The sequence below is a fragment of the Oryctolagus cuniculus genome, chromosome 2 (genome assembly GCF_051225735.1).
Source record: "Oryctolagus cuniculus isolate XC-2025 breed Fujian yellow rabbit chromosome 2, ASM5122573v1, whole genome shotgun sequence".
Taxonomy (NCBI): Eukaryota; Metazoa; Chordata; class Mammalia; order Lagomorpha; family Leporidae; genus Oryctolagus; species Oryctolagus cuniculus.
Window position 1 is genome coordinate 128,289,536 of NC_142868.1, and position 24,752 is coordinate 128,314,287.

At 40.6% G+C, this 24,752-nt stretch overlaps 1 protein-coding gene and 1 non-coding gene across 4 annotated transcripts in view; one reads left to right on the top strand and one right to left on the bottom strand.

Annotated features, from left to right (window-relative positions):
* CTNNA2 (catenin alpha 2) overlaps nucleotides 1-24,752 on the bottom strand; it is a 1,277,539-nt gene that overhangs the window by 1,104,960 nt on the left and 147,827 nt on the right. The gene's annotated exons all lie outside the window — the stretch shown is intronic.
* LOC127490426 (U6 spliceosomal RNA) lies at nucleotides 15,847-15,957 on the top strand. Its single transcript, XR_007918381.3, has one exon. It is a non-coding gene; the product is annotated as a U6 spliceosomal RNA (small nuclear RNA).

Here is a 24,752-nt window from a genome sequence, read left to right on the forward strand (position 1 = left end):
CATTTTGTTTCCCTCACATGATTGCTTGCCACTGAGGATCTCACACTCCTTGGGGCAACAGTTTCATTCTCTTAAATAGGAAAGATACCTTGTACACTGACTGCCAGTGGTTCTGAAAATTAGCTTGCTGCTATTTACATTTCTTTGATTACTCACTGCATTTACATTCTTGTCCTATAAAATTAGTATGTGATAAGGTTATTTAATCTCCCTCTAAAGCAATCATCTCTTACATAAGAACCGCAGATCTGCAGGTAGCAGCTTCCCACAGATCAAACACAAAATATGTTCTAGCCTCAAAAAAAATTATACATTCTGTCAGAAATGGATTTCTCATTGAGAAACTGCTGAATATATTTGGTATCTAACCACAGGACAAGCAACCTTCGATTGTACAAACCGAATCTAAATCATTTGCCTTTATACCACCATAAATCAAACTGCTCATGACTGTTCCCTTCTTTTGAATCAATGCCCCCACTCAATCCCACTCTTATAAATCAATAGAGATGATTAGTTCTATTAGAATTAACAACATTAAGAAGGCTACCGCAATAGACACTAGAAGAAAAGTGTTTCTTCACTGGCCCTCCTTCAGCTAATCATTTTGCAAAAGACCCAACTAATTTGCTTCAGAAAAGAAAAGGCAACACAGAGCGCTGCTGCTGGTATTTTAACTCTCTCCAAATGCCATGTTTTAAATAAACTAAGCAAAGCAATCCAGCTATACAGATCGATTTAGATTTGAGTTCCTTCACATCAACAATAGTTGGCACTGAGAGGCTGCCTGTCCTCCAGAAACCTAAAAACACTTCACACATTTCCCATTCACTCTAACAACTGCTACAAAGTAGCTGTGGCTTGCACACAATTCCACTGCTGGGCAGCCCACCTTCTCTTGCAGTGGGAGGATCCAAAGCAGCCAGATGCGTCCTGTGTACCCGGGGATACCTACACCACTGCTGAAGCCAGTCCTACCTGAGTGACCGTGGTCCAGACCATATGATGCAGCTGTTGCATGTTCCTGGAGAAGTTCCCTGAGAATGTTTAAAACTCTGAGGGAATAATGAGTGGCACAGTAGTGATGATAAACTAGCAAGTCGGTAGGAAACTTAGATAACTAGCAATGAAGTCATTTCAACATGGGAGTGAACTGTTACTGGGGAAGACTGTGTAAAGGATTTTCATTTTATCATGAGTATGGTTGTTTACATAAGCTAGTTAATCAAAAAAGGTATGCAAACCCTTTGATGGTTGTCCTAATGCATAACTTTAAAAAAATGACAGAAAATATTGGAGTAAGACTCAAAAAACTGCTGGCACAATCACAACACACTGATCTAGCATTAATCAAACTGAAATGGAGACACTGCTTGCGCAAATACCCCAAGCCAGCTCGGAGCCAAGAAGCTTTGTCTCCTGAAGGTCACAGAGGCCCTATAAATCTAAAAACGGAAGAACATACCCAGACAAATCACTCAACTGAATGGACTCCTTACGGGATCAATCTTTTCAGTCATTTCTTGTGACACAGGTAAAACTCAATAGCAAAAGGCAAGGAAAGGTTACATGGTATTAATTTGTTGAAGAGGAGGACTTGGTCATAGAATTTTAAGTGCAGTTTTCCAGCTATACTCTTTTTGATATAGATGGGATTAAAACTGGGAATTACATCTCAATCCCAGAAGCTCTTCATCATTTGGTCCTAGCCACATTAGCAAAAAGTAGAGGGAGGGGGCTGCAAAATCTCACCTCTGAACCCAGGCAACTGATGTCTAAGATTTCTACTGCATTTCCTCTGAGCAGCATTTTAGCTTCACGTCATGGCTACAGTACGTGTGCCATGTCATCACTGCAATCAGGTTTCTAGAAGGAATGTTTCTCTTCTCTTATTTTGGGCATACTTTTTTTTTTTTAACTGTATTTATCAAACTTGTATAGGAAACGTTTACTTATCAAAGCCCTCAGCCAACTGAAATTGCATAAAACCAGGAAACATGAAGGTTATTTCAGATTAGTGGTCATGATGGTCTTGTACATTCACCTATCGATGATCTCTGCTTCAATAAGAACAGAAGAAGGTAGAGAAGAGGAGAAGAGTCAGATATTCTCTTGTAGGGGTAGAGAAATTTTTTTCTGCCAAGGGCCATTTGCATACGTATTCATAACACCATTTTCAGGTCATACAAAATTATCAACAAAAATTATCCTGCTATAGATCTACTGAATTGTGAGTCCTCCTTGCACTTGCCTTGGTAGGGCCAGACCAAATAATTTCATTGGCCTTATAGGGCCCATGAGCCACCTGTTGCCCACCTCAGAGAAAGAAAAAAGCAGAGATGCTATGGTCAATACACAGGAATTAACAATTTCAGCATGTGGCATAATTACAAGCACAAAAAAATATGGCTAACTCCTGATACTGTCATGCCACTCCTACATTCAATGTGTGTACGTTATGAAAGGCAGGGTGAGTGTTTGGCACAGCTGTTGAGATGCCACTTGGGCCACCCAAGTTTGAGTCCTGTTTCTGCTCTCAAGTTCAACTTCTAATGTGCACCCGGGAGGCAGTCACTGATGACTCAAGAAATCAAGTCCCTGGGGCCAGCACTGTGGCGCAGCGGGTAAAGCTGCCGCCTGCAGTGCCAGCATCCCATATGGGCGCCGGTTCAAGTCCTGGCTGCTTTGCTTTCGATCCAGCTCTGGGAAAGCAGTCAAAGATGGCCCAAGTCTTTGGGCCCCTGCATCTACATGGGAGACTCAGAAGAGGCTCTTGGCTCCTGGCTTCGAATTGGCACAGCTCCAGCCATTGCGGCCAACTGGGAAGTGAACCAGCAGATGGATGACTTCTCTCTTTCTCTGTCTCTCCTTCTCTAACTATTTCAAGTAAATAAATAAATTAAAAAAAAAATCAAGTCCCTTCCACTCATGTAGAAGTTCTAAATGGAGTTTTTAACTTTTGGCTTTGGCCTGGCCCATCCCTACTGTTGTGGACAGGAAGTGAACCATCAGATATAAGATCGTTCTCTTTCTCTTCTGTCTCTCCCTCCCTCCCTTTCTAAATAAATAAATATACAAAAATATAACAATGTATGTATTTTTAAATTATGAAAGTGAAATAAAATGGATAAACTTTTTTTTTAAAAGAGCTGCGCTGATCTGAAGCCTGGAGCCAGGAGCTTCCTCCGGGTCTCCCACATGGGTGCAGGAGCCCAAGGACTTGGGCCATTTCTGCTGCTTTTCCAGGCCATAGAGGAGAGCTAGACTGGAAGTGGAGCAGCGGGACTAGAACCAGCATCGCAGGTGGAAGATTAACCTACTGTGCCACTGTGTCGGCCCCAGAAAACAGATAAACTTTTAAGACAGACTGGATGACTATACAATTGAATAGGCAGTCCCTCACTGGCTTACCAAAATGCAAATAGAATATTTCTCTAAATCACCTACATTGGCCTTTGGCCAATAGAATGGTAAGAGATACAATGTGAATTAGATATTTAGAGGGCATTTTCTTAACTGGATTTGTTCTCTCATGGTCCTGCCTTCTGTCAGAGTCATGTATAACTCACTCCCAAAGGGAGGAAACACATGGAGATAAACCTGAATGCAAACTGCAGGTACACTCAAGTCCAGGTAAATTAACATGGGCAGCCAACTCTCAAACCACGGTATTGAGAAACAAATGTTCCTGTATATTGTATACTGTTGAGATTTTACCACTATTTGTTATTTAGCAATAATTAACTAAAACAATGATATTAAGCAAACTTTTGTTTGAATTAAAGCCCTATAAATTATTAACTATGTAATGTCCAAATTACTACTTCCAAGTCCTAGGTTCCTGAAATGCAAAATCAGGACAATAAGTACTTTATAGAATTATTGTGAAGATTAAACAACTTGGTGGATAGAGACGTGCTAACAATTCTGGAAAGATTACTTCTAATTGTTATTGCTATTGTGCCCCTAAATTTGGATGGAGTTTCTTACATTCCTTTACCTCTAGGAGGAATAAGAAAACAATATTTTAAAAATGAGCTGGTGCCATGGCTCACTTGGTTAGTCCTCCACCTGTGGCACTGGCATTTAATCCCAGCTGCTCCTCTTCCTGTTCAGCTCTCTGCTGTGGCCAGGAGTGCAGTGGAGGATGGCCCAAGTGCTTGGACCCTGCACCCACATGGGAGACCAGAAGGAAGCACCTGGTTCCTGCCTTTGGATCAGTGCAGTTCTGGCTGTAGCGGCCATTTGGGGGGTGAACCAACGGAAGGAAGACCTTTCTCTCTGTCTCTATCTCTCTCACTGTCTAACTCTATCTGCCAAATAAATTTTAAAAAATGAGGTGAAAATCAACACTCCTCTGTGTGCAACAACAAAATTGTCTCAAAAAGAAGCAAAAAAGAACAAATCAAGTATCTAGTCACACCAGCCCTTCATCTTGCCAAAGATGGAATGACAACATGGTCTCAATGCCATACTACACATTTGTGCAATTAATGGGATCTCTTTTGCCTGCAGAAGAGAGTTTGTGTAAAGCAAATAGTAATTTTTCCATTGAATTGAATTCAAAGAAAAACAGTAATGTTTTACCTGCATTCGGTAGAGAGAATAAGAATACACACTGTAGACAGTAAGAGTGAAAAACAAGGAACGCAAGTAATAAAAGACAACAGGATTGCCTTTTCCAATACATCACAATTTTATAAGTCCAACAGGGAGCTTTTAGCAATTTATTTGATCTCTGAGGTTATTTTCTTTCCTTTAGTTACATTTTATTTATTTATGTGAAAGGCAGAATATCAAGAGAAAGAGAGAGCAGGGTTGGGGGAAATTTCATCGACTGATTAACTCCCCCAAAGTCCTCAACAGCCAATGCTGAGCAGGCTGAAGCCAGAGGCCAGGAACTCCTTTCAGGTCTCACACATGGGTGGCAGGAGCCCAAGTATTTTGCCATGATGTGCTGCTTTCCTGGGTGCATTAGCAGGCATTGGGACTGGAAGTGGAGCAGCTGTACTCAAACTGGCAGCATGATGTGGGGCAGCAGCATCGCAAGCAGAAGCCTCACCTGCCACTCCACTATACCAGCCCCATATTTTCTTCCTGAAAAGTGATAAATTGTATGAAGCTTACTTATAACCTAGCCCACCTGGTAATATTCTTAGACTATTTCACTCTTTCTGTGATGCCATGGCTAAGGAGGTAGGCCAGGATGCTTACAATTATTTATCACTTACAATAGAAAATGTAAAATCAAAGAAAGAGGGGACTGGTGCTGTGGCATAGCAGGTAAAGCCGCTGCCTATAGTACCAGCATCCCATATGGGCACTGGTTCGAGTTCTGGCTGTTCCACTTCTGATTTAGCTCCCTGTTATTGCCTAGAAAGGCAGTAAAAATGGCCCAAGTCCTTGAGCCCCTGCATCCATATGGGAGACCTGGAAGAAGTTCCTGGCTCCTGGCTTCAGATTGGCAAAGCTCTGGCCCTTGCAGCTATTTTGAGGAGTGAACTAGTGGACAGAAGACTTTTCTGTCTCGTTCTCTTGCTCTCTGCCTCTGCCCCTTTCTATCTCTACCTTTCAAATAAATAAATCTTAAAAACAAAACAAAACAAAACAAAACACTGGAGTGAAGTGAAGTGAAGGGCGTTCCGCCAAGACCAGCCACAAGGGTCAAGTGCCACGTCTCTTTAGACATGTCCTAATAAGTTGAAAAGGTCTCCAGGATGCCTACCCCAAGGAATGCCTTCAAATGCTACATATGTTAATGTGGCATATCTTTTACTGCAGAAATTTTCCTTTTCAAATCTTCTGAGAAAATGTCTTTGTAACACTCTGCCTCACTGTTCTGAGTTCCCTCCATTTCTTCTACTTTTCTTTTTTTCTTTTTCAAGATTTTATATATTTATTTGAGAGGCAGAGTCACAGACAGTGAGAGGGAGAGACAGCGAGAAAGGTCTTCCTTCCTTCCGTTGGTTCACCCCACAAATGGCCACAATGGGCTGGAGCTGTGCTGATCTGAAGCCAGGAGCCAGGAGCTTCCTCCAGGTCTCCTGTGCTGGTGCAGGGGCCCAAGCAAGGACTTGGGCCATCTTCTACTGTTTTCCCAGGCCACAACAGATAGCTGGATTGGAAGAGAAGCAGCAAGGATTAGAACCGGCACCCATACGGGATGTTGGCAGGCGGAGGACTAACCTACTGCGCTAAGGTCCCTCTTCTACTTTTCTTTTGCAAAGCAATGGTCTGAAATGCTTTCTAGTTGCAGAGAGGGGCACCCAGAATGCTTTCTCTCTGCAGGCTTCAGCTTCATATCCTTTTCAGGAATCTGTTTGCCAAAATGGAGCACTACTGCCATCAAACTCTATAAGGCTTCATTCAGAGAAGTTTCAGATGATAGATAAATTCAGAAGTTAATGACTGATAATACCTCTTGTGAACAGATAACTGCAGTGATAAATCACCTATCTATACATGTACAATGTTCACTCAGTTACTTAAGCTTCAGTTTTATCATTTGTAAAACAAGGATGGTAATAATCTTAAGTTATCAATGGGTCTGTTCCAAAAAGACAAAGGAACAATTGGATATGCAAAAATGATGTTTTTGCTTCTTTGCAGTACTGTCAACTTGTGTATCACTCTGCTGAAAAGATATTCCCTGGAGTGAGGAAACCACTGGAGATCCTGCAAGTCAAAAAGTGGAAAAACAGAGATTGGGAAAGAGAGAAAGAGTGAGACCTTTCTAAATGTCTTCGGCATTTCAGGGCTCTTGTCAAAGAACCTTTAATAATACTGCTTCCCTTAACTAACAAAATCTCATATATCTTAGTATTTCTCATACTTAGTTCGGGGTACTGAGACAAATGATAGTTAAGAACACTGCTCATGGCCATAAAATTTAAACCTCAAATGCTTTGACTTCAGAGTCTCTACTTATAACCACTATGGTTTATGACATTTAGGTTTATTTCAGTTACGTCATGAAGCTTCTGATTCATAAAAATAATATAGAGATATGGATAGGAATGAAACGAAAAAGTAGGAGCCAGCCCCCTCTGGAGGATGAGCAAGACAGAAGCAAGGTAGGGATATATAAGAAGAGGGAGACATCAGCAACCCTGTCCTTATACATGTGTGGAGTTCATGGGGAATGTGACTGTGCTTCCTGGCCAGGAAGAACAGGTGTTGAGTTCTATTTCCTTGTATTGTTAAGTGGTGAGACTGGAATGCTGATTGTGAGGATGTGCTATCTAGTGAGCAACATAGGTCCTGCAAAAGTCAAAAGAAAGACACAATAGTGAGTTATGCCAAGCAGACATAATTTTAGCTCCCATGACATTGCCCCCTTCTATTAAGCTCATGAATATGTTAAATTATCTGGTAAAAGGGGCTTTTAACATGTAATTAACATTACAAATCAATGGACCTTAAAAGAAGGAAATTATCCTGGATTATTTAGGTGAATACAATGTGTTCACATGAGGCTACAGATGGAAGAGTTAAGTTATAGAGATACATCAGAAGAGGCTGTCAGACACAGTGGCAGAGAGGGAAGATTCAAATCATGAGAAGGACTTGACCCAGGTGCTGGGGGGAGGGAGTATAACAAGGAAAGCATGAAAAGAATGCGGGGAGCCTCTGGGAGATAAGAGTGTGCTACAGCTGAAAGCAATCAAAAACAGAGCCATCAGCCCTACAATCAACTGAAACTGAATTTGATTAGCAACCTAAATGAAATAGGAAGTGGATTCTTCCCAAGAGCCTCCAGTAAGAAGCACATCCTTAGTCCATTACACACACACACACACACACACACATATTTAAAGTTTATATGAAAGGTGGAGAGAGGAAGGGAGTGAGGAAGGGTCAGTGGGAATGAGAGAGAGGTATCTTCCTTCCACTAATTCATTCCACAAATGCTTGCAACAGCCAGGGTTGGGCCAAGCGGAAGCCATGCTCCTGGAATTCCATCCGGGTCTCCCTCATGAATGGCAAAGACTAAAGTACTTGAGCCATCATCTGCTGGGCCCCTACCCCCACTCCCACCCACCCCAGGGTATGCATTAGCAGGAAGCTGGGTCAGAAATAGAGTAGCAGGCACTGCATTATAATATATGGGCATCCCAAGCAGCGGCTTAATGAGATGGACCACAGGGCTTACTTCTTTTAGTCCATGTTCTGTCACCATAACATAACACTCAAGACTGAGTCATTACTATGGTCATTACCATAAGGAATAGAGGCTTACTTGGGCTCACTGTTCTTGATGTAAACCAACAGCACATGCCCAGGTTCTGGTGAGGACCTCATGCTGCTTCAACTTACAGCAGACAGCAAAGGAGCAAGTAAGTCCATGCAGAAGAAGCAGAACATGAGGGGCAGCTTTGCCTTCTAACAACTTACTTTTATACAGTCCTATCAATACCTTGATTGCATCTTCGTGAGATCCCAAAAAGAGAACTCAGTCAAGTCCATCTTGACTTCTGATCCTCAGAATCCAAGAGATAATATATTTATGTTTCTCTTGGATTATTACTATAGTGAAAAGAAACTAATACAAGCAGTTCTCAAGTTTGTATGCAAATTATAACTACCTTCTTTATGGAAGGCATTTTCATACACAGACTGCCAGGACCCACCCAAAGAGTTCTGATTCATTAGGTCTGTGAGGGCCTGAGGATTTGCATCTGTAGTAAATTCCCAGATGACAGTGTTGCTTCTTGTCCAGGAAGAACATTTTGAGAATCACTGTTTTAATCAGGAACCATGGCCACACATGCCAGTATGGAGAAGTTGTCAGTAAGGTGTGGGATATCTCTGGGAAGACCAGAGGACCAGGAATAACAGAACTCCATCATTTGAAAACAGTTAAAATAAGTCTTCCCAATGTGTTGCCTGAAATATAATAGTAGTTCTAACTTTCTGTTTTTAATAAAATAAAGTAGCTTTAATATCCAGTACCATAGAGAAGAGACAGAGTATGTATCAGTGGCAGTAGTCAAAGCTGAGGAATGAAAAAAAAAAAAAAATAGAGAAGGAGATCTTCTTGATGATCTGCCTTGGAGGTATTCTGTGCAAGGAAATGTTCCATCAGTGGGAAACTCCTGATTATTTTTGTCCATTAACTCTGATCAATTCAAGCTCATTTTCTCTTACTTTGACTTTAAAGAGGCAACATTCGACCCATCACTGTTCTTTATATAATCACCATTCAAAGTCCTGGTTCAGTGAACTGAGAAGTGACCCAAGACGCAAGCTGCTACTGCAATTATAGGTTCTGTCACCATTTTATTCAAAATTGATATGATATGCAATTTCCAACTAGTCTTTGCTATTTGCAGTGAGGGGAAGGTATCTCTTCTACAGTTAAAGCGAGATTTAACATTTCTCTCAGAGTATGTACAAGACCTCTATTTAAGGTAAATCCATACCTTTTTAAAAAACACTCTAAGAAAAGCTGCTGAGAAAAAAAATCACCCTATAATTTGAAAACGATATAGTAACATTTCATGTCAAAGGATGAATTTATATGACAAAATACCTTACTAATATTACAAACATAAATTAGTATCAGACCTTGTACATATGTTTTAGAGCTTCCTCTTGGCTTCTAACCAAATAAACAAAACTTCATCCTACAGAAATAAATGAGGAAAGCTCCACTGCTTCAAACCTTTCAAGGAGCCAAATTGAGACTAACAATATGTAGCCTGGAGTCTCCTGATTAAGAAGAAATGACCATGTCTACATCTAACTGAAATGGGTTTTATACTTAGAAAGTAAACTCACAAAATTTAAAACTCTGTGCCAACTTAATAGAAATTAACTACTCCTGGAGTATGCTATTAGAAAATCAGTCATGGAAATAAAATGTGAAAGCTAGTATCTGTCAAATTCATTTCCTAAGCCTTTCACTACATTCACAGTCTCATCATTTAAATTCATTTTGAAAGCACAGACTAAACTGACTCTTAAAATCTGTCTTGTTTTCTATTTAGGCACGAACATGTATAATATCTGAAGTGATAGTGATATTCTATGTTAGGTTATATCCTATCAAAGACCCAGATTTCTAAAAAAATACATTTAACCATTAGTTATTATTTTCTAATTGCTTATTATTCTTTTGTAACTTTGCAGTTCAGATATAGGCAGTGGGTTCCAACAAATAAAATTCAGAACAGTTAATATTCTATATAACATATTTTGAGGAATTATCTTAATAGGTCAATAGTAACTTTGAATTATTTAATAGAAAGATCACTTCTTTCACAATTTATTCTCTGTCCCTCTAATGTCACAAATTAGAAGTCCATATGCAATGATAAATGTAACTAATCTTCCACCACAACCTCAAAGTTTCATTTTCACATTACAACACAATAGGCCCCAAACTGTTCTTTTTAGCTTTTTAAAATCCTAAATGTTCCTTTACTAGGGAATCAAAATGATCATTTAATTCTCTTCACCAGCAAATACCAAATGCTTTTTATAAGTAGGTCAAACCTCCAATTCCTGACCCTCGGCTATTTATTTCCTTAACGTAGGTCTTCTGATTCAATCAGGTTTGGACCATATCATAATTTATGGTCCCTGCCTCTTTCCAAAGTTCCCACCAGGAGCGTGTCCTTCTCATCTTCCAACATCCAGACACTGACACCTTTACACTGCACTTCTCCACAGTCTCTAAATAATGACTACGTTTGCAGTCCTTAACAGAAGATGGTAACATTTTTCTTAAGCAACTCCTTAAGAAACTGACATTAGTTTGACATAACCTACTAAATTATAAAATCTTTAGTGTTCAAAGTCTGGTTTTTACTTCTTTCCTATCACCTATAGAATATAGTAGAGTATCAGGTCAATCATAAATACACATATAAAATATGATCTAAAGTACTTATCTCTTTCTAGTATCAATTCTTTACCTTTACAATTGTGGATTCCATTTGACAGAGAGAAACAGGTTTTTTTATTTTATTTTATTTTATTTTATTTTATTTTATTTTATTTTATTTTATTTTTTTGACAGGCAGAGTGGATAGTGAGAGAGAGAGAGACAGAGAGAAAGGTCTTCCTTTGCCGTTGGTTCACTCTCCAATGGCTACCGCGGCCGGCGCGCCGTGCTGATCCGATGGCAGGAGCCAGGTACTTATCCTGGTCTCCCATGGGGTGCAGGGCCCAAGTACTTGGGCCATCCTCCACTGCACTCCCTGGCCACAGCAGAGAGCTGGCCTGGAAGAGGGGCAACCGGGACAGAATTCGGTGCCCCGACCGGGACTAGAACCCACTGCGCCGGCGCCGCAAGGCGAAGGATTAGCCTAGTGAGCCGCTGCGCCAGCCTCGATTTATTTATTTATTTATTTGAAAGTCAGAGTTACAGAGAGAAGGAGAGGCGGAAAGAGAGGTCTTCATCTGCTGGTTCACTCCCCAGATGGCCACAAGCAGCTGTGCCAATCTGAAGCCAGGAGCCAGGAGCTTCCTCCAGGTCTCCCATCCAGGTGCAGGAGCCCAAGGTTGGGCCATCTTCTACTGCTTTTCCAGGCCATAGCAGAGAACTGGATCAGAAGTGGAGCTGCCAGGTTTCAGACCGGCGCCCATATGGGATGCTGGCATGGCAGGCGGTGGATTTTTCCGCTACGCCACAGCACCGGCCCCAAGAAACTGTTTTAAAAATGTCTTCCATAGTTGGTGTTGTGGTGCAGCTGCTCAAGCTACCACCTGTGTTACCAACATCCCATATAAGTGCTGGTTCAAGCCCTAGCCACTTGAACCTGGGAAAAGTAGCAGAAAATGACCTGAATACTTGGGTCCTTGCCACCCACATGGGAGACACGAATAGATTTCCTGGCTTTGACCTGACCAAGACCCAGCCATGGCAGCCATTTGAGGAGTGAACCAATGGATGGAAGATCTCTCTCTCTCTCTCTTTCTCTCTCTCTGACACCCTCTTTCAAATAAGCAAAATAAATCTTAAAAGAAATGTTCTAGACATGGTTTTGGTTCAGGACTTAGCACAGACTGTAAACACATGTTAAATCTCTATTGTTCAAAGAAAAAAATTTCAGGTTTCTTTTTACTTGCGTATTTTATGAAACTACTTCGTTTCACTACTTATTTAAACTAGATCAGTAGTTTTTTATTTACGTTTTAAAACCAGGTGACATTTTTGCTCGAATACAAGTAATTTGGGGGCTTCCTTCAGCATACTTGTGAGGTCTACTTTGATATTTGATTCAATTCTGAGACCAACATAAAAGATTTTAGTGCAAACACTGTCCAAGATCTGCAAGTTGGCTGCAATGCCTCTTAGGAAGTCTTTGTTTTCTTCTTTGCCTTTTGTCTATCAGGCTGCCACAGGCCTCACCCTCTTCACTATGTCCCCTTGTTTACACAGGTCTTAGTGACTCTCCCTTCCTCTGAATTCCACCAGTACTTCGAGTGACTACACATAGTATTTAATTTGAGTACAAGTTTTCTCATGCTTCTCTCTTTATGCTTTACGTAAGTTTTGTCCTCTCTAACATATCCAGCAATGATGACTCTGTCTTCTTTACAATGATTAGCACAATGTTGGGAATTTAGCAAAAATATGGAGAGCCCATAGATTTGAACCTTTGCCAAGTTCAAGTATAACAATCACTGTGTTTGTGGGTGTGTGTGTGCATACACACATATAAATAATTGAATTATGATACCAATGCACTTTGTTGGGGAGGAGATTTTTTAATCAATTCACCACTTTAGGTACCACTTGACTGAAAAACAAAGCAAAACAAAATTTCCTTCCTCAGAATGGAGTCAGCATTTTAGCAGAGGAGTCAAATCCTGCAACACTCCAATATAAAGTTTCCTGTCTTTTCCTTCATTCAGCTATGCATCCATCATTCATTCAACACACTATCCATGGTATACAAGCAAGGTCAGTAAGGAGCAGTGGAAAAGATGCAGGTGAGTCAGACTTGCTTACTGTTGAATGGTGAGATGAGACCTGATCTGACAGAAGGAACCATTCACCAAGATAGGACAGCCCAGAAAATAAACTCAGCTGGGGACAGACACCATTTTCTGCTTGAACAGGTCATTGAGATCAAATGGTAGAGGGAAACAATGGCACCTCCAAATTTCAAAAGTCTCGATGGAGCTGTATTAAGTAGGTGGTCCAACAGAGTCACGGGGAAATAATCCATACCCTTTTGAATGAATGCCCCCCAAAATACTTTCAACAAATATGCAAGCATCTCCAGAATGGAGTATCAAGAAGACAAAGTAATTATAACATAATATAAAGAAAGAAATGCATATATTTAGGCGAGAACTCTTTTAAGCAGCTAATTCTAGGAATTCTTAATTAGTACCAAAGGACTTATGTTTGTAACATAAGCTTCAATGGATCATTATATATTACTTTAAAAGTCAAAGTTAAATCCACACATGTGCTGGTGACTTAATAAAGAACTAAGTTCCAGAAACTCACAGGGAATGATTTAAGCTGAATACTCCTGCCCCATGCAGTTTACCTTGTTGTAAAGTGGCTTATTAACCAGATCTAATGTAAACAAGTACTGCTGTGCATCCAGCAGCAGCTGGAGCAAATGGGAAATAATTCGCCTGCATTGTGTTAGTCTTGCCCCTTTCAATTGAATTACCAGACTTGAAAGGTCATAACGTATTAGAGCAATTATATTTGCTTAGAAGTCTTTTACAGTGAGGACTGATATTTCAGCACCAGTGGCACTAAGCATACATGCCCCTAGGTAAATTACCTTGTTAAGCTTGTTGGTAAAGAAATCGGATGTGAAAAAGAGACAATAATCCAGGTTTACTTCTGATCGTCTGTGGCATTTAATTTAGTGTTTCAAAAAGTACCTCAGGTTGTATGCTTTTGTAAATATATAACTAAAATGTACTATGGCATTTAGGAAATGCAAATAAAGTTCTGTTCAATCTGTACATTTTTAGGTAGTATAATCCTTTTCATTTAGTTCATGAAATCTATATTTCACAACAACAAAGATTTCCCTGAACAAGCCTGGTCACCAAAGTTTATTATCATTATACAAATATTACTTTTGTGACTTCCCCATTATTATAAGGCCAATATAATCATATCTCAATGGTACAGATAAGGAACTAAAGCTCAAGGATGCCAAGTCAGCTTCCCAAAGTTATAAAAATTTGTTCCAAATCTGTGTTTGTTTGCTTCTTTTTTAATATCCATCACAATTTCCTGAAATATGTTCAATACTTTACAGACAGTAAGTCTTAGGGATAATAAGCCAAGAAAATAAATCATCAAGAGTCTTGACAGAAATATGAAGGGTCTTCAAAGCATTTATGGAATGGGATATGCATTGGGCACAGTGTTTGAGATGACACTTGGGATGCCTGCATCCCATATCTAAGTGGCTGGTTTGTGTTCCAGTTACTCCATTCCTATCCAGCTTCCAGCTAATGTGTAGCTTGGGGAGGCAGAGATGATAACTCAAGTACTTGAGTCCCTGCCACTTACATGAGAGACACAGAGGAAGCTACTGGCTCCTGGCTCCTGACCCAGCCCTGGCTATTGTGGGCACTAGGGGAGTGAACCAACATATGGAAGATCTCTTTCTCTCTTTGTATCTCTCAGTTTCTTATCTCTGTCTCTCTGCCTTATAAATAAATAAAGCAACATATATTTCTTTCTAAAATTTCATGGAAATATGTATTGTGATAAATGATGCATGGATTTCAAATCTTGTTTCTAAATGAAATGGTTATCTTTCAATTCCATTTTACCACAAACTTTTGAGGTATCTTCAAAGGTGGACCATAATTACCTAAAATATTAAGGAAACTAAAGTTGTTGGTGACCATATTAAGTCTTTGAGTTTGTCCGAAAGGACTAGACCTTTCTAACATGTGTTTCTTGGAAATATTCTCAGGATTCAAACAACAAATAAAGGACCAGATCCAATACTCATGAAGTTAAAAACACCTCATCAGGCCGGCGCCGCGGCTCACTAGGCTAATCCTCCACCTTGCGGCGCCGGCAAACCGGGTTCTAGTCCCGGTCGGGGCGCCGGATTCTGTCCCAGTTGCCCCTCTTCCAGGCCAGCTCTCTGCTGTGGCCAGGGAGTGCAGTGGAGGATGGCCCAAGTGCTTGGGCCCTGCACCCCATGGGAGACCAGGAGAAGTACCTGGCTCCTGCCATCAGATCAGCGCGATGCGCTGGTCGCAGCACGCCGGCCGCGGCGGCCATTGGAGGGTGAACCAACGGCAAAGGAAGACCTTTCTCTCTGTCTCTCTCTCTCACTGTCCACTCTGCCTGTCAAAAAAAAAAAAAAAAAACCACCTCATCAAAAACACCTCATCAAATAAATCACGTTGGTATCACATCTTCATTCTGAGATGACCAGAGTCACACCCACCCACTCCTACCTCACATCCATAAACTCATCAGCATGTTTCCACCCTTACTTCCTTCCCAACCACCTTACTGGAAATCAGGGCTTGTTTCCTCTTTCCTATATCCCATCAATTCCTGCTTCCTAAGACCTTAATCCATCAATCATTCTCTGGCCTCTGTATCCTCAATTCTTTTCTGGCTCTTTCTTGTCAGTAAAAAGCCTTGTTCAACAACAGAAAAACTGAAGTATCTAAAACTATAAAAATCCCTCTACATCCTACTCCTAACACTCTGTACTCCCTTTTCCGTCACAGCCTAGTTCCTTAAAAGGGTAGTCTGTAATGCCTATTCCATATCTTCACTGCCTACTCACTCCCCATCCCATAAAAATTTTGCTTCTGCCCTCACCATTCCACTGAAATTAGCCTTGAAAAGTTACACTTGATCTCACAGTTGCTGAATTCAATGGACTCTGTAGATCTGCCAGTTTATATACTAAAACCGGAAAGATGTAGAGAAGACTATCATGGTCTCTGGATAAAGATGGCAAGAAAATTCGTGCAGCATCCAACATTTTTATAGTATGAACTCATTTTGTTATATATAGACATATATCTAGATATGGAGAAGATATTTGCATATAGAAAAAGTTTGGAAAGATTCATATCAAAATTTGAATAGTAGTTATGATGGCTGGCAGGATTGAGGGTGGTTCTTAAATTAAACATATCATATTTCACTAGATATGTGTGTGTGTTTTCAATTTAGATAATGATCATGTATTCCCTATCTAAGGAACTCAAAATATATATTAACTCAAAACATCCAGGGGAAACGTTTCAGTTCTTATTTGACCTTACAACAGTATTTGATATAAAATATGGTTATTTCCTTGGTTTTAAGGATTTCACATTCTCCTGGCCTTCCTCTTAGCCTCTTAGCATCTTACTGTTAGTCCTCCTTATGGCCTCCTCTTCTATGCTCATATCTTTCATGTTGCTTCTCTGAACTCCATCACTGTCTGTCTTCTATCCCTGATTTATATACAATCTCTGAATGGTGTACTTTAATGCTCATAACTCCAAAATTTATTTTGATAGCTCAGAGCTCTGCTTAGGTTTCAGTGTTCTATACATAACCCTTTACTGGTATTTCCAGTATTCAAAATAAACATGCCAAATGTGAACTCATCTTTACAGAAAAATTGATCCAAATCCTATGGTCAAGGGTAACTGTCCCTAGTGTAGATCCAATACTCAGCATTTGTCTACTTTCTATAGTAAGTTTTTAAATGCTAGATTAGGGAACTACTAGCTGTTCTCCAAACATCTCCAATTGTCTTAATCATTAAGCTTTCCCTTGTATCACTCCTTCTACAGGGTGGCTCCATTCTTCTTTCCTGTACATGCCTTAATCTTGGTTATCCTTTGAGACTCAACTCAAGCATCATTTCTTGACCTGCTCAGACCCAGTTTTACTCTCAGATCCCACAGTGTTTCTCTCTAACGTTCCATAAGTTGCATTCTATTTTAACCGTCCATTTAATAGTCCTTTTCACACTAGAATGCTTAGATCATTGCAGACAGGGCTGTGAATTTAATATTTTTTAATACACACAGGAAAAATGATTGGCATAAAAAAGGCAACCACTTACTAAGTGAATTGATCTCAGGAAATGCTGAACAAGTTCTCCACAGCAAATTTATCCACAAAATATTAATGTCACTCTTCAAAAATCACTACAATAAAGAGAGGTGCATCTGAAGATATTTGTTCAACCCCAATAATGACAGCCTAAACAACTAAGAAGTCAGTAAAGTCAGGGAGAGATCCCAAAAAAATTTAGTACTTGAGTTCAGAGGCATCCCTTTTGACAAGCATACAGTATTTTGAGCAGTCATTTTGCTGTGGGAGTGCCATGATACAACCCAGGGAACACAGCACACAAAGTGGGAAAACCCATTTCCACTTTTATCTTTAACTCTCAGCTACCCCAATTAACTTGTTAAAGTATCTGCTTCATTTAATAGTACAACAGCAATGTTTTGAGCCTATATGAACCAACTGTTTTTTTTTTTCTATTTCCTTTTTAACAAATTATTTTAAATTTGTTTTAAAAATTATTTGTTTACTCTTTTATTCGATAAGCAGAGTGAGAGAGACAGAGATATCTTATACCTACTGGTTCTCTCTCCATATGTCTGCAAAGCTGGGGCTGGGCCAGGCTGAAAGCTAGGCGCCTGGAACTCCCTGTGGGTCTCTCACTTGGGTGGCATGGACAGGCACATTACTGGACACACTATTGATCCTTATTAGTTATTTGGTGAGAAACTGAAGAAATGTTTTATCATTTTAGCGATGTTTTCATTAGACTTTTCTGCTTTGGAGGCTCACTGAAGTGTAAACATAACATTTCAAGCTCTGTTCTAAAATACAAGTTGGTTCTGCACATAGTTTTTATTGAGGCATATTTTATACTGTATGTATGAATTTTTAAGGGCTTTTATAAATTTTACAGATTTAGTATAGCTTCTTCAGCATTATTTTTATTAAGTAATATTTTATAAATAATTATTCTAATTTATGTCTTAATAAAAATATATTAAAATTATTTTATTGGAATGAACTAAATTAGTCTTACTACAGAGAACTGAATTTGAAAGAAAAAGACATCTGAAACTCTGAAACCATTGCAACTGTGTCACAATAAAGAAATATGTATCCTTAACTTCAGTCTGCTGAAACAGATGAAAATTATGGGTTTAAAATATGTGAGCTACAACCACAAAAACAACACCAAGAATATAAAATAAATCTATCCTTAAGAGACTACAACAAAGATCCAAAATTGTAATTCATCTAGAATTGCTATTTCAATTTTTAGGTATTGCTTTTCATGGTAGTTGAAAGGCAGTGAGAGAGAGATAGAGAGAGATTGAGATCTTCCATCCACTGGTTCACACTTCAAATTCCTGCAATAGCCAGGGCAGGGCCAGACCAAAGCCATGATTGCAGAACTTAGTCCTTGTAGGTGGCAGGGATGCAAGTACTTGAGCCATCATCTGCTGTATCCTAGGATCAGCATTAGCAGGAAGCTGGATCAGAAGTACAACTTAAACCACTGGGCTAGAATCACTTTTTCAGTTGCTTAAAATTGCTATTTCAATTAAGAGACAGCATTCCTGGGGCAGGCATTGTGGCAGAGCAGGGCAAGTCATCATTTAGAATACCTACATCCCACATCAGAGTGCCTGGGATCAAGTCTAAGCTACTCTGCTTCTCATTCAGCTTCCTGGCTACTGCAGGAATTTGGGAGTGAACCAGCAGATTGAAGACCCCTGTCCTCTCTCTATTTCTTTCTCTCTCTGTTGCTCTGCCTATCAAATAAATAAAATGCTTTATAAAAGAGAGTGCAGGAATTAGTTTATAAAAGAGATTGTGGAATAGCAACTAAAGCCGCCTCTGAGGCGCTGGCATCCCCTTTAGGATGAAAGAGGGGTTGGCGTTGTGGCATAGTGGGTAAAGCTGCCACCTGGCTGCTCTACTTCTGATCCAACTCCCTGCTAATGACCTGAGGAAGCAGCAGAAGATGGCCCAAGTCTTTGGGCCCCTGTATGCATGTGGGAGACCTGGAAGAAGCCCCTGGCTGGGGAGTGAACCAGCGGATGGAAGATTCATTCATACTCATTCTCTCTCTCTCTCTCTCTCTCTCTCTCTCTCTCTCTTTCTCCCTCTCTCCCTTTCTCACTGTATCTCTGACTTTCAAATAAATATGTCTTTAAAAAAGAGAGAGGGAGACGGCAATACCAACAAGGAAAGACCAGCTGAGGCACTGCCTCAGGAAGACTGGGAAGAATTAAAGGGTTGGGTCCTTTAGAAAATAACCAAATAGGGAGTGGGCGTTGAGCCATTTTAATGGTTAGATGTCCATGTCCGTCATGGGTTTGGTTCCCAGCTCCAACTCCTGACTCCAGTTTCCCACAAATGCAGACCCTGCAAGGCAGTGCCAAGGGCTCAAATAGCTGGATCCCTGTCACCCAAGTCAGACACCTGGACTGAGTTGCTGGTTCCTGGTTCCAAAAGCCATTGGAGGCATTTGGGGAGTAAACTAGTGGATAGGAGCTCTGTCTTTCTCTGCCTCTCAAATAAATAAAAGAGAACAATGAAAAAGAAAGTCAAATAGCACTTCAGGTTTTCAGATTTGAGCTATTTTTTTCCTGCTTTGCAGATAGTCAAGGAGATAGTAAAGCATTAGTATCCTATAAATTTCACTTATCACAAATATTATCCCAGATTACTATTCTTCGAGAGTTAGGATTTCCTGTACATTTATAGACTAAAAACAATCTAAAATTCTCCCAAACATTCAAGAAATAACTACCACCTACTCCTCTTTAAAAATGGTTTCACAATATATAAGGCAATAGGTTGCCATTCGACAACCTCTGCGTTATTTGACAAACTATGCTAATGTGCTGTTGTTTGGGAGGAAAGCTGTGGTTCCATGACACTGAGCAATCGCAAAGCCACGTTACCTTAGGTTCCACATGTGAATGACTTCACACATGCAAATGCAGGCAGTGGTATAGGACACTGACCCTAGTGTATTTGCAGTTGTCAGAGACATTTCATGCAGGACAACCCACCCAAGTAAACAGATACCTTATTTGATTGACAGATATAAGGAAAATTAGGAGTTAATACATGAGGCAGACAGCATTATGGGCACAGCATATGGGAGAAAGGACAATCTCCAAAAGGTGCTGAAGAGGAGCATATTGAGAAAAGACACCGGAGAAACAGTTCCGATAACATGCAGTGGCGGGGGTGGCGGGGAGCCTCAGAGCCTGGTAAACAGGATCTCATGATCTATGGGAAAGAAGGGTATGAACTAGGTTCCAGCAAGGACATAAAGATTCTTGACATTCGGATCTGGCTAAAAGGTCCATGAGAGTCTCACAGACATGGAAAGCCATGACACGGTGGCAAAAAACAATCTAAATGAAAGATCCTGGTGAACAAAACCCCAGCAGAGGGAACAGGCCATCAAGGAGAGAGGTGCCTTTCTCTGAAGAGAGGAAGGAACCTCCACTGTGATACGGCCTTGACTAAACAAATTCAGAGTCGGTGAACTCAAGGGGCTTCCATAGCCTAGACAGCTCATAGCAAGAGTCTCGGGTGATTGCTGACGTCATGAATAAGAGTGCCAATTGTTAAATCAACAACGGGAGTCACTGGGTACATGCTCCCCACGTAGGATCTGTGTCCTTAATGTGTTCTACTATGAAACTTAAAAACAACACTACTAGTCGAACAATACCCTATACCTTGTGTGGTTGTGTGAGTGCAGCCTGTTGAAATCCTTGCTTAGTATATACTAAGTTGATCTTCAGTATATGAAGGTAGTTAAAAATGAAACTCGATGAAGGACGGGATGGGAGAGGGAGTAGGAGAGGGGAGGGCCACAGGAGGGAGGGAGGTTGGGGGGGGAGCCACAACAATACAAAAGTTGCACTTTGTAAATTCACATTTATTAAATAAAAAAATAACTATATAACAAACAAAAAAAAGAATAAAAAGATAACTGAAAATGAATCTTGATGTGAATGGAATGGGAGAGGGAGCGGGAGATGGGAGGGTTGCGGGTGGGAGGGAAGTTATGGGGGGGGGGCATTGTAATCCATAAACTGTACTTTGGAAAATTATGTTTACTAAATAAAAGTTTAAAAAAAAGAAAAAACTTGTTGAAGTGAAATGGACACTATGAGAAACAGTGACTTGATCAGCTCTTGTCCTGATGGTTGATGTACAATGTAATACTTTATCCATTTTAGTATTTTTTTTTTTGTTCTAGTACCATTGGTTGAACTCTGTAATTAACACACAATTATTCTTAGGTGTCTAATTTTTAACTGAAAAGTGATCCCTCTTAGGAATTTGGAAAACATTATGTTGAGTGAAATAAGCCAATCCCAAAGGGACAAATACCACTTTTCTCCTTGATAGGTGACAACTAACTGAGCCCTCACCCTGACTGTTGATGAGCAGCTTAATATGTTATCCCTCTTAGTATTTTTTTTTGTTTCTTCTACTTAATACTTTTGGTTGAATACTGTAATCAATACACAATTCTTCTTAAGTGCTGAAACTTAACTGAAAAGTGATCGCTGTTAAATATAAGAGTGGGAATAAGAGAGGGAAGAGATGTGCAATTCAGGACACGCTCAAGCTGACTTACCTCAAACAGTAGCCTTAGAAACATACCAGGGGATTCCAGTTCAATCCCATCAAGGTGGCATGTACCAATGCCATCTCACTAGTCCCAGGGATCAATTTCAGTTCACAATTAATCATAATGATAGGACTAAGAACCAAAGGGATCACATAAACAAGACTAGTGTCTGCAAATACTAGCTGATAGAATCAAAAAGGGAGAGAATGATCCAACATGGGAAGTGAGATACACAGCAGACCCATAGAATGGCAGATGTCCTAAACAGCACTCTGGCCTCAGAATCAGCCCTTAAGGCATGCGGATCCGGCTGAAAAGCCCATGAGATTATTTCAGGCATGGAAAGCCAAGACACTCTGGGGAAAAAAAAAAAAACCTAAATGAAAGATCTCCATGAGTGAGATCCCAGTGGAAAGAATGGGTCATCAAAGAAGGAGGTACCTTTCTCTGAAGGGAGGAGAGAACTTCCACTTTGACCATGGCCTTGTCTAAATATGATCAGAGTCAGTGAACTCAGGAGGCTTCCATAGCGTTGGCAGCTCATGGCAAGAGCCTAGGGTGATTACTGATGCCATAAACAAGAGTGTCAATTTGTTAAGTCAACAACAGGAGTCACTGTGCACTTACTCCTCATGTAGGATCTTTGTCCTTAGTGTGCTGTACACTGAGATTTAATGCTATAACTAGTACTCAAACAGTATTTTTCACTTTATATTTCTGTGTGGCAGCAAACTGTTGAAATCTTTACTTAATGTATGCTAAACTGATCTTCTGTATATAAAGAGAATCGAAAATGAATCTTGATGTGAATGGAAGGGGAGAGGGAGTGGATAAGGGGAGGGTTGCAGGTTGGAGGGACGTTATGGGGGGGAAGCCATTGTAATCCATAAGCTGTACTTTGGAAATTTATATTCATTAAATAAAAGTTAAAAAAATAAATAAAAAAAAGAATACTATACAGAAGTAAAAAAATAATAAAAAATAAATGGAAAAAAAGAAAAAAAGATTCTTTTCTTGATTATTCATACACTTTCATCTTCTTAGGCACAGAGTAAAATGCATATAATTCTCACTTTAGAGCACCAATTCAGCCATATGTATTATCATGTGTGAGTGTGTCACAGAGGTCACGAAAAGAAGTTGAAGACCTCCCCCCAACCCAGCATTGTTTAATACGCAGGTCTGGAATTCACGGCTCCTGTGTCAGCATCATCATCAAGGTTCTAATGCCAAGTGGGAAAGAAGTAGATGTGACATCGTTTTAGAACAGACCTGGGACAACACAACACAATTCACCATAATTAGGAAAGAACTTAAAATGCTGATAAAGTTATCTCAAATTCCAGTCTTAACACTTTGATGCATTTTATGACAGACTGTGTCTATGTCTCATACTATGTACATTGAAGCTTTCCTTTTCAGTGGGAACCAGTGTGCACATATTGCTTTAAATAACTGTATTTCTTTGATTTTATTCTTTTACTGGATCAGTTTTCAATGTTAATGTATGTTTTTTTTGTGTAAAACAGCCGAATGGTAGTCCACTTCATTTATTTTTTCTGCTTGGTTCTCCATGGTTATACATATAGACTGTCTTCCCATGGTTTTAAGTATACCCAGATTTAATGAGTAGACATGACTAACAACATGGAAAGGTCAATGTCATTGAAGGGAGTTCTATCACTCAGTTTCCAAGAGCTGGAGGCACGCTATGCCACCCATGGGGAAGACATGGGTCCAACGAGAAGTGCAGCCACACAGGGTCAGAGGAGGCAGGAGCAAGGCAGACCACAATCAAGACCTTCATTATGATTTGCAGAGGAAGGAATGGGTGAGGAAGATTTGGCAAATCTGAGCAAGTTTGGGGTTCTAGAATTTGAACAATTTTAACGGTCTCTGTGCTGTAGAGATTGTCTCTTGTTGTCTGGTACCTAGACCTGGAAAATAGTGTTTTGGTGTGCATGAGTTACATAAAGGCAGTATTTGCTGAGAACAGGATACACAATTGGCATAACTGGTTGATTCACATATGAAAAGTATGCTCCAAGACACATTATTTACCGTCTTTAGAAATTAGCTGGCCTTGGGAGGCACAGTCTCTCCAAGACTGGCACAGTCCCAGGATGGTAAAGCATCATAAAAAGTCAGAAAATAAAAAGCATGATTAATAAGTCTATGCAATCAGGTGCCTAGTGAACTTGCCCTCAGCAGCAACTCCTTCCTCCCTCCCCTGGGGACAGTGAGTTCTATCTGCCCACAGCACATGGCTCCTACCATGCCCCTCCCCCCCCCCTTTTTTTTTGGCCAGAGTTAGACAATGAAAGAGAGAGACACAGAGAGAGTTACAGACAGTGTGAGAGAGAGAGAGAGACAGAGAGAAAGGTCTTCCTTCCATTGGTTCAACCCCTAAATGACCGCTATGGCTGGCGCACTGCGCTGATCTGAAGCCAGGAGCCAGGTGCTTCCTCCTGGTCTCCCACAAGGGTGTGGGGCCCAAGCACTCGGGCCATCCTCCACTGCCTTCCTGGGCCACAGCAGAGAGCTGGACTGGAAGAGGAGCAACCAGGACAGAATCTGGCACCCCGACCGGGACTAGAACCCGCAGGTGGAGGATTAGCCTAGTGAGTGGCGCCAGCCTCTGGTATTTTTCCTGACAATTCCGGTGTCCATGCGTCTGAACTGTCTAATACACAAACCATCACGTGTCTGACATGCTCTCTGCATCTCAGCACTCATCATCACAACCACATCCTGGGCTTAGTAATCCCCAGTATCAGTTTCATCTCCAAGCGGTGGTGCTCAGTGGTGATGCAAAAGGCTTACGTGCTCAGAAATTTCAAAGAATAATTAATCAACTCAAGCTAGGCTCTTTTATTACTTAAAATAGTGGCCAATAGTGGTCAAGTTTAAAATGCCTGAAAGAGGGGCCGGCGCTGTGGTATAGAGTATAAAGCCACCACTTGCAACACCAGCATCCCATATGGGCACCGGTTGGAGTCCTAGCTGCTCTGCTTCTGATCCAGCTCTCTGTGTGGCCTGAGAAAGCAGGGCCCAAGAGACTGGGCCCCTGCGCCCACGTGGGTGACCCCGAGGAGGCTCTTGGCTCCTGGCTCCTGGTTTCCGATTGGCGCTGCTCTGGTT